The sequence below is a fragment of the Panthera tigris genome, chromosome B3, assembly GCF_018350195.1.
Source record: "Panthera tigris isolate Pti1 chromosome B3, P.tigris_Pti1_mat1.1, whole genome shotgun sequence".
Lineage (NCBI taxonomy): Eukaryota > Metazoa > Chordata > Mammalia > Carnivora > Felidae > Panthera > Panthera tigris.
The window spans coordinates 8,385,613-8,394,862 of NC_056665.1; positions in this window are offsets into that span (position 1 = coordinate 8,385,613).

Sequence of the window (9,250 nt, forward strand, 5' to 3'; positions counted from 1 at the left end):
CCAGGAGTCTGAGATGAAGAGACAGAATAGATAATCTGGTGAGTCTTTAGTCCAATGGGGAAGTGACTCACAGGCTTTCCATGGATCATTATCCTTTGGAGCTGCATGAGCCGTATGCTTCGAGAAAAGGTGACAGCTTAGGAACAGCAGTTTTCCCTCCTCACACAGATGATGTGCACACAAATGCTCCTATTCTCCTGCCACACCCTCTAGACTGCACAGGCCCCAGCAGAGCATTGTTCTCATTAGTTACTCTCCTACAAGTGGCTTTTAGTACAAATGCAAAACACGAAGTCCTTCCCAAGGGGCTGATCCTAATAAGCTAACAATGTAGGAATAGGCATTGTACTGAAAATACTTGGAGAAAAAAAGTGTGGTTTATGGCATTTTTATTTTTTCTCTAATATCTAATTTTCTTTCTTCTCTTCCTTCCTTCCTTTCTTTCTTTCTTTCTTTCTTTTCTTTCTTTTCTTTCTTTCTTTCTTTTCTTTCTTTCTTTCCTTTCTTTCTTTCTTTCTTTCTTTCTTTCTTTCTTTCTTTCTTTCTTTCTTTCTTTTTCTCTTTCTCTCTTTTTTAAGAGAGAGAGAGACAGCATGAGAGCAAGGGAGAGGGGCAGAGGGAGAGAGACAGCAAGAGAGAGGATCCTAAGCAGTCTCCACGTTCAGCCCAGAGCCTGTTGTGGGGTTTGATCCCACAATCCTGGGATCATGACCTGAGCAGAAATCAAGATTGGACGTTCAACCAACTGAGACACCCAGGCACCCCCAATAATACCATCTAATTTCAAACTAAAGCATGAGTAGAGATAACACAGGATAGATAAGGATGGGTCAGAATAAAGGAATCCACTAGGGAGGCAGGGCCTGGACCTTTACTCTGCACCTGGAGGGCAGCAGATGCATATGGCCCAGGCAGAGTTGGAATCCCGGTGACCTGAGTGGGCAGGGAGGACTGAGACCTGTCCCAGAGGTAGAAATCCTTTGAGATTTTTAGAGTTCTTAAAGCCTGGATCTAAATCATCAGAGCCAGGTGAATTCTGACCCTGGATGAATCATTGTTTCACACACTCTAGGTATTATTTCCAACTCACAGAAGAGTCCCCATTTACATTTCAAAGAAGGAAGTCTCCCCATTCCCCGTGTGTGTATCTGTATACACACACATATGTAAATCTGGATTGGTCTAGAGAATAAAATAAGTAAATATTAATAACCTATTAATAAATAGGTAAATATTAAAGATAAGCAGATATGCTTAAGGTACTTCATATTACATATCTTATTTAACAAATAGAAATTTAGTTCTCTTTCATGTAGAATGGTTCTGGAGGTGGGAAGTCATGGCCCATCATGGAGGCTCGTTGGTCATCAGGGCTCCAGCTCTTCTACTTCTCAGCCCTTCATGACATAGATGAGGCCCTCGTTCTCATGGCCCAAAATGACTCCAGAGTCCTGCTGACATTCTGCTTACAGTTTTAACCCGTTACCCCAGAGTCAGACCCTGAGACAAGGGGTCTTCAAGTACTGCTAGTAGTTTATTTGGAAGTGTAGGGGGGACCAGGAGAAAAATGAAGAATGATCTAGGAAAGAGGAGGCAGTCAAAGATAATTTACTATTATACCAGCCATCAAAGCAGACAACTGGAGCACAAATTGGCAAATCAGTTCCAGGGAATTGTATAAAATACACAACTTTAGGTTTTTTTCCCACCCAAAGGATGAGAAAGCTGGAGTACTTATATACCAATTCCAGGAAGCATTGACTGAGTACTATTCTTGACTGTGTCAGCTTGCACTTCTGGTGTGCCACACGTAGGCACTGGCTCTTTACAGTGCTGGGCAAACACGTTAAAGGTGTTCCAGGCACTGGCGCTCAGGCTGTTGGCTGTTGGAGCACACTGCAGAGTTGAGGTGAATGTAGGTAGGTCACTAATTGTCTTGGCTGTGACCTCGTTGGCCAGATCTCAGTCACGTGGCCAAACCTCAATGTGACCAGTTGGAAAATGTGGTCCTTTATCTGGGTTCATTTGGGGCATCTCATAGATAGGGTCTGTAGGTGAACAGGAAAAATTGATTTGCGTTAGGCAACTTTCAGTCTCTATCAGGTTCGCTTAGCAAACGGTGTCTCAATTATACTCCCTAAAGACAATTAATGAATGAATTAGATTTGCATTTCAAAGTGGGTTGATTTGTCAAGATATACTTCTTATATCCAGGACTAAAATCATTCTGCCTTTCCTACAGAAACACTTCTGCTCAAGGAACACACTAGTTATTCCTTCAATAAATATTAAACTTTTGAGTTGAAGTTTAACACTTAAATACTTTGTTAACATTCAAGCCAAACTTAAACTATATTGTGGAGGCATAATTATGTTATAACGATGATTTTTGAATTCTTGACATATCAGATAAATCTGGGTCCAGGACCCATGTTCACACCTATTTGGGAAGAAGTTAGAGGATAAATTTTTTAAAAAGAGTATCAAGATGAAGAGTCAAGAATGATCTTTTCTCGCTCTGGTCATTGAACTACTCCAGGGAGTAATCTCAAACATCCAGTGTAATCAGATGCAAATTGACTCAAGCAGATTTAGACCATATCACATAGTGAGGAAGTAAGAACAATCTAACAGTAGCCTGTGGGATAAGGGCATGAGGGTGCGAAACTAGCCGGAATAGAGCAAAGTACAGATGCTCAAATCAACCTGTCTCTGGGGGTGGGGTGCAGTTATGAATTCTATTATAATGTAAGCCACAAATGAAACCCGAGAGCTTTTTTCTGGAGACACAAGGTGGGTTGTAATAATGGGATAATCATAGATCCAGAAGGATCATGGGCTTACTAAGGTGACACATACACCTTGATACCATGGTGCCTTCCACAGGACTTAGTACAGAAATCAGTAACTATCAGCTGAAAAAAAAAATGAATGAATGAATGAATAATGAATTTCCAGGTTTCTCATGTGATTCTAAGACTGAGCAAGTTTGCTTGGAAAGTGGCCAATGAGGGTAGCCAGAAACTGTTATTTACTGGCATTTTTTTTTCTTATACTTGCTAATTCTAAAAAAAAAATCAAACATAAAACTAGAAATTTGAAATGTGCTTTGAAGTTTTTCCCCTTGAAATAGTCATTAGTTTCATTTCAGCAAACATTTCTAGCTCCACTTGCCAGGCTCACTGGGGTCAGGGTGTATCATGTGGGTGGTTCTAGCCAATGAGTTATGAAGAGAAGGATTGTGTGACTTCTGGGCTGAAACTCTGGCCTTCCAGAGATTTCTATTCCCTTTGCCAAAGCTGCCCACAGAGTTCAAGAGTGACTGTGTTGTCAGCCTCGGTCTTTAGTTAGGATGATGCAGAGCAGAGCCCCAGCCAATGCAGGACATGGAATCAATGTTGTTATTTGAAGCCACCTTTTGGAGTTGTTTGTTACCACAGCGTAATCTAACCTATCCTGACTGATTCCACTCTGGGAATAGTTTATCATACTTTCAACACATGCTCTCTGTCTTGTGCTGGAAATTCTATTTATTTTTCTCATGGCCCTTTCTTTCTTTTACTTCTCTTTTAATGGGGGAAGGGCTTCATTTACTTCCCTAAGGAGACCCTTTATTTGGATACGAAAACTTTTGCTTTTTTCTGCCAATGCCACCAGAAGAAAGCCTTCCTGGAGAAACTGATCCTCTTTCTTTACAAGTTCCTGGATTTGGAGCAAAGGAATCATGTTTCAGAGAGAGATCAAAGTGCCTATGTGTTGTTTCCCTGCTACTCTTCCTGACCACTGACTGCTGGATTGATTAAAGCCAGGCAGGAGTTTCATCTGAACACTAAACCTATTCCTGCCCGCATGTGCGGATCACACACACTCCCATCCCCAGGGATCCACAAAATTATCTGTTACAGTGCTTTGAATGGCCCGAAGACCACTTTCCTTGCCCCCAAAGGGTTCATAACACAGTGGGATTGATGCTTACAGATGCAGCAGGGGAACATCACTCAGAAAATGTTTGACTGACCAAAGTCGAGTGGGATCCAGAAGATGAGAGATGATTCTCTCAGAGCCAAGGCCCTGGAGGAGAAATGGGAATTTCTTACAATTAGTACTGGCTAAAGTTAAAGTGGTAATAGAAATGTAACTGTGTGGGAAAAGACAGATGGACACTGCCCATGCCACTTCAAATCCTGACTTTCACCATAAGATCCTGATGCTCTGATATGCCAGTTGTCATAAAGGGCTGTGAGTGATAGAAGAACAGGGATTCCTGCCTTTCCAGCAGAACCTTCCAAAATTGCTTCCTGAGCACTTGGCACTGCTCCCAGCCCTGCTCTGAACACTGCAAGAGACAGCTTTTCCTAGTGGAAACCTCATTTACAGCTTTAGCTTAATTCTATTTCAATGCCGGCAACCTTATGCTTATCAGAGAAGAAAAGAGAAGCAAGGAGAAGAAGCTGGCTGTCCCCAAACTATTGTGCCGCCTTTGCTTTTGGGGGCTGGCTTTTCCCTGCCTCCATCCTTTTATCCTCTTTTATAATGTTACTTGTTATGTTAAATCTTCATTAACACCCTGAACCCAATATTACCAGGGAGTGTTCTCTTCTCTCAATCTTATTATACTCAGGATGTTGTTGGGATTATATTGATTTTATTTTTGCACGTTGATATTTTCCTAGTTTCATTTTTGAGAGTTTTCTTGTTTTTTTTTTTTTAACTTCAATGCGGTCCCTGGGACAGAATGAAATGGCATCACCAGAAAAAAAATTGATGGGTTTGAGGAGTAGGTTGCCATAGAAACGTCTTAGGTTTTGATGATGGAAGATGATGGCACGTCTTCTGGAAAGAACTTAAAACTATAAGGATACTTGAGCCTTTTTATGTCACAGATAGCAAAGGACCTGGGATTGAGCTTCTAAACAGTACAGCCTTTGCATTTCTCTTTTACAACACACACACACACACACACACACACCCTTTTTAACAATAAACAATGACTCTCCATTCTTTATGACATAGGAGTCTAGTGCTTGGCAACATGGTAGGGGTACACAGAAATGAAGTATTTCTGAGCATGTTTTCTTGAGAGGAAGACTTGATTTGCATTAGGGGTCAAGAATGAGGTTGTAAATAATGTCACACAAGAGATGTCTGGTTGTCTTAGTTTCCCCATTCTCTCAGCCCCTGTTACATTGTCCACTGATAGGAGGCATCTGGCTTCTTGTTCAGGTGGAATTAAGGAAGGAAATAATGAATGATTGAAGAAATGAGGGGATTAATTGGAATGATGGAATTAATTAGTCTCAAGACATTGTCATGAAAACAGTGTGAGACCTTCAGGCTTTCTTTTGGCTGATGTGGAGCACGACTTAAAAATAAAGAGGGGGTTGTTCATGAGAAAAAAGCATGAGGTTTTATAAAATTTGCAAATTAGATATGGCCACCACACACTGCAAGTTGTTAGAGAGCCTAAGTTACTTCCTTTGCTCTTATACTAAGTTGTGCTTTGATCTTGGACAAAGCACACTGTTTGCTGGACTTCAAGTGACCCCGTGAAGGGCTTGGACTAAAGTCAAGGGCACTTTCCAAATTTTAGAGATTATAAAATAAACTTGAGCTTTGCCATTTCTGCTTATAGTTAGTGTGTATTTTTCTCATGAAACTATATTCTTGGGTAATTTTTTCCCTCTAGAGTTGCCCATGACAGGGCAGCACTATCTGGTGATTTTTTCCCAAGGACTGGCTTCCTTTGGACTCTGCACAGGCAATCATGCAGAGAAACAATCAATGAGAAACACTAATTGTTAGAGGGCTAGAAACACACCCAAGTGAAACTGTGTTTAAAAGATTTACAAAGAGATTTATAACAGCCAGGCCACTGCAAAATGAGAAATTGACTCCTAGGGTTGAAGTATGGATCCCAAAGATGGTTTAGTTTCATACTGTCTGCCCCCTGAGAAAGTGAGACATACCGATTAATTATTTTGCTGTTGCTGACTTTGAGGAAGCCTGCTGCTACACTTGACCTGTTGAGTTGTCTGTGGCTACACATCTTCACGTTTAGATTGCCATTAACTTCCCCAAACTACAATAGCCCGGCTGGCCTGGTTGTCAGGAAGATTGACAAATGTCTAGCATGAGCAGTCACCCAGCCAGTTTTACGGTTTTCCATCGCCATTATTTCTATGTTGAGTCACTTATTTTGAAAATGTGAATTTAATATAACTGATATATTAATGAAGAATTTGATCAAAATGCACATTTTATATTTGCTTATGCATGGTTTTGGTCACAGCCACGGGAAACACTAGATGAACATAGAAAACCGCGTCGCGTCATGTAAGAACATAGAAAACGCAAACACACACACACACCTTAAACATCTACCAGGAAACTCAGTTCGTCATGTGTTGTGAGCCACGCCTGTCCACATCTGGTATTAAATTTTCTGTCCAATTTCAGATAACCCTCCCTCCACCATTTCACAAGAATGCATGAGCTACGATTCTTCTGACACCCGATTCCAGAAGCAAACTTCGGGTCTTAGTTAAGGTAAAGTAGCATCTTTATTGTAGTACTTACATATTTGTTAACCGTTTCACACATGTCAAACTATGCTACCATTTTTATTATTTTTTTTTAATTTTGGCATATATTTCTGTCAAGCTTTGGGGTGTTTTATCCTTAATCTCTGTGATTTTTATTGCACATTTTTTTTTTCATAGCATGGTGTACTGGTTTTCGATTGCTGCTGTAATAAATGACCTCAAACACGGTGGTTAAAAACAATACAAATTTATTACCTCGCAGTTTCTATGTGTCAAATGTCCAGGCATCGCAGAGACCAGGCAGGTTCTCTGTTTAGAGTGTTGCAAAGCCAAAATCAAGCTGGGCTCTTAAAGGAAACTCTTGGGGAGAATCCCGCTTCTTGGCTCATTCAAGTTGTTGGAAGAATTCAGTTTGGGATGGTTGTCGGGCTGAGATCTCATTTCCTTAATGGCTATTGGCCAGGGGCTATTCTCAGCTTCTAAAGCCTGCCTGTGTGCCTCAACCCAAGCACAGACCCTTCTATCTTCAAAGCAAGCAACAGTGCGTGAAATCTTTTTGCGTGAATTCTTTTGCTTCAAATCTCTCTGCCTTCCCTTTCTGCTTTATCTCCTAATTTCCAATTCTGCCCTCAGCTACAAGAAAAACACTGCATGAAGGGATATATAAATACATTCAATCTCCCTATTTTAGGGCTAACTGATTAGTAACTTTTATCACACCTGTGAAGTATTTTTTTTTTTTTTTTACCATGTAACATGATATATTCAAACCAGGGTGTGAGGTCCTGGAGGCCAAGTTTCTGCCTCCCCTTTAGTGACTTTTAGGAATATCTGTGTCCCACAATAACAGAACGGACTGTCTTTAGGAACCATCTTTTTGTCTTCATGCCTTTTCTGTTCTTTTTCTTGCCTCCATACTGTAGACAGCTCTCAATATTCCCTCTTCACTGTTCTTTCTTGCACTCTCGGGAACCAGTGCTTTTCTCTGAGTGACAGCCTTTGGAGAATAAAATAAAAACGGGTCCATCTCTTCTGGAAAATGCAAACACGTATCAGATTTCACTGCCCACCCCCCCCAAAGCCTGTCCATGGAACCCTCACAATGTAAAACCACCATTTCCATCTCATGAAGGACAACTTTAAGGTAACCGGTTCTTTCTATGTGGCAGCTAAGATGTAGTGTATTTTCTGCTTATTGCCTTTTTTAATTTTTAAAAATGTTTTATTTGTTTTTGAGAGAGAGAGAGAGACAGAGAGACAGAGATAAGAGAGTGTGAGTGGGGTAGGGGCAGAAAGAGAGAGAGAGAGAGAGAGAGAGAGAGAGAGAGAGAGAGAGAGAGAAAGAATACCAAGCAGGATCTGAGCTGTCAGCACAGAGTCCAATGCGGGGCTCAAACCTGCCAACCGCGAGCTCATGACCTGAGCTGAAGTCGGACACTTACCCAATGTTAAACAGGCGCCCCTGTTTATTGCCTTTAAAAAAAATCCTCACAGCAAAACCATGAGGATGGTATTATCAGTCTTATTTAACCTGAGGCTTTAAAACAGATTAGTATTTTATCAAGTAACGTGTCTGGTAGGTGATAGACCAGCATTCAATTACAAGTTTGTCTGGCTCAGAAACTATGAGGAAAACCACCTGGCTTGAACCATTGTATGAATACAGGTCAGGCCAAATGTCCATGTTTAGCCCTGATATCTTTCCTGATGTCCAGCTGAATTCACACCCACACCCTGGGTGAGGCACCGACTCTCCTTGTCATTTCACTCACTGTCTTGCTTAGCTTTCTTACTGTCACCCCTGCCTTATCCCCACACATGAAGAAAACCATAAAAACTTGTTTTTATTTTTCTCCTCCTCTTTGCTGCAATATCTTACTAATTACCAAAATCCTGCTAACATCCATCCCCAAGTCCCATGGCAAACTTCTACTTATTCTTAGAGAAACAAAACATCATCGCACTACCTCGGGGAGTTTCTCTGACTCTGCCACAGAGAAGCATTACACACTTCCATATTCTAAAAATACCCCTAGTAAATTATTATTAAACTACTTCGACGATGGCACTTACCTCACTATGTAGTAATTAGTTGTATCTGCCACAAACTGGACGTGAAGTGAATATTCCCCCAAGTAACAAATCAATCTCTTTATTATCATCAACCATTAGTTTTTTAGCCCATTGTCTGGAATACAGCATGAGCTTAGCAAATACAGCAAAACCTTCAATTGCGAGTAACTTGTTCTGCAAGTGTTCTGTAAGACAAGCAAGCATTTCTAATAAGTTTTAACTTGATAAACAAGTGACATCTGGCAATAAAGTAGTACATGACACCAAACATCACATGATCACAATTGAGCCAATGGTTCTTCTCTCTCTGTCTCTCTTTGTCTCTGTCTCTGTCTCTCTCCCTCCGCAGGACTGTGGGTGATTGTCTCCCATGCTTGGAAGCTAGGTTTCAGGCCTCGGTGTTTGGCAGAAGTCAGTGATTTTTCAAAACATTGGAAGGTGCCCACAACTGGCACTGGTGTATTTTTTTGTCCCTTCAAAGCACCTGAGGACAGTCCTTTGTTTTTCCGTACAAGAGTAAGCTTAGGAATGCTTTGCTTCATTCTAGGTCAGGCTGCCTGCGGATATAGACCCTTTCCTCTGCTGCCTGATTGCCAGTTACATTAAATACAGTCTATGACAAGAGTTTATTAATA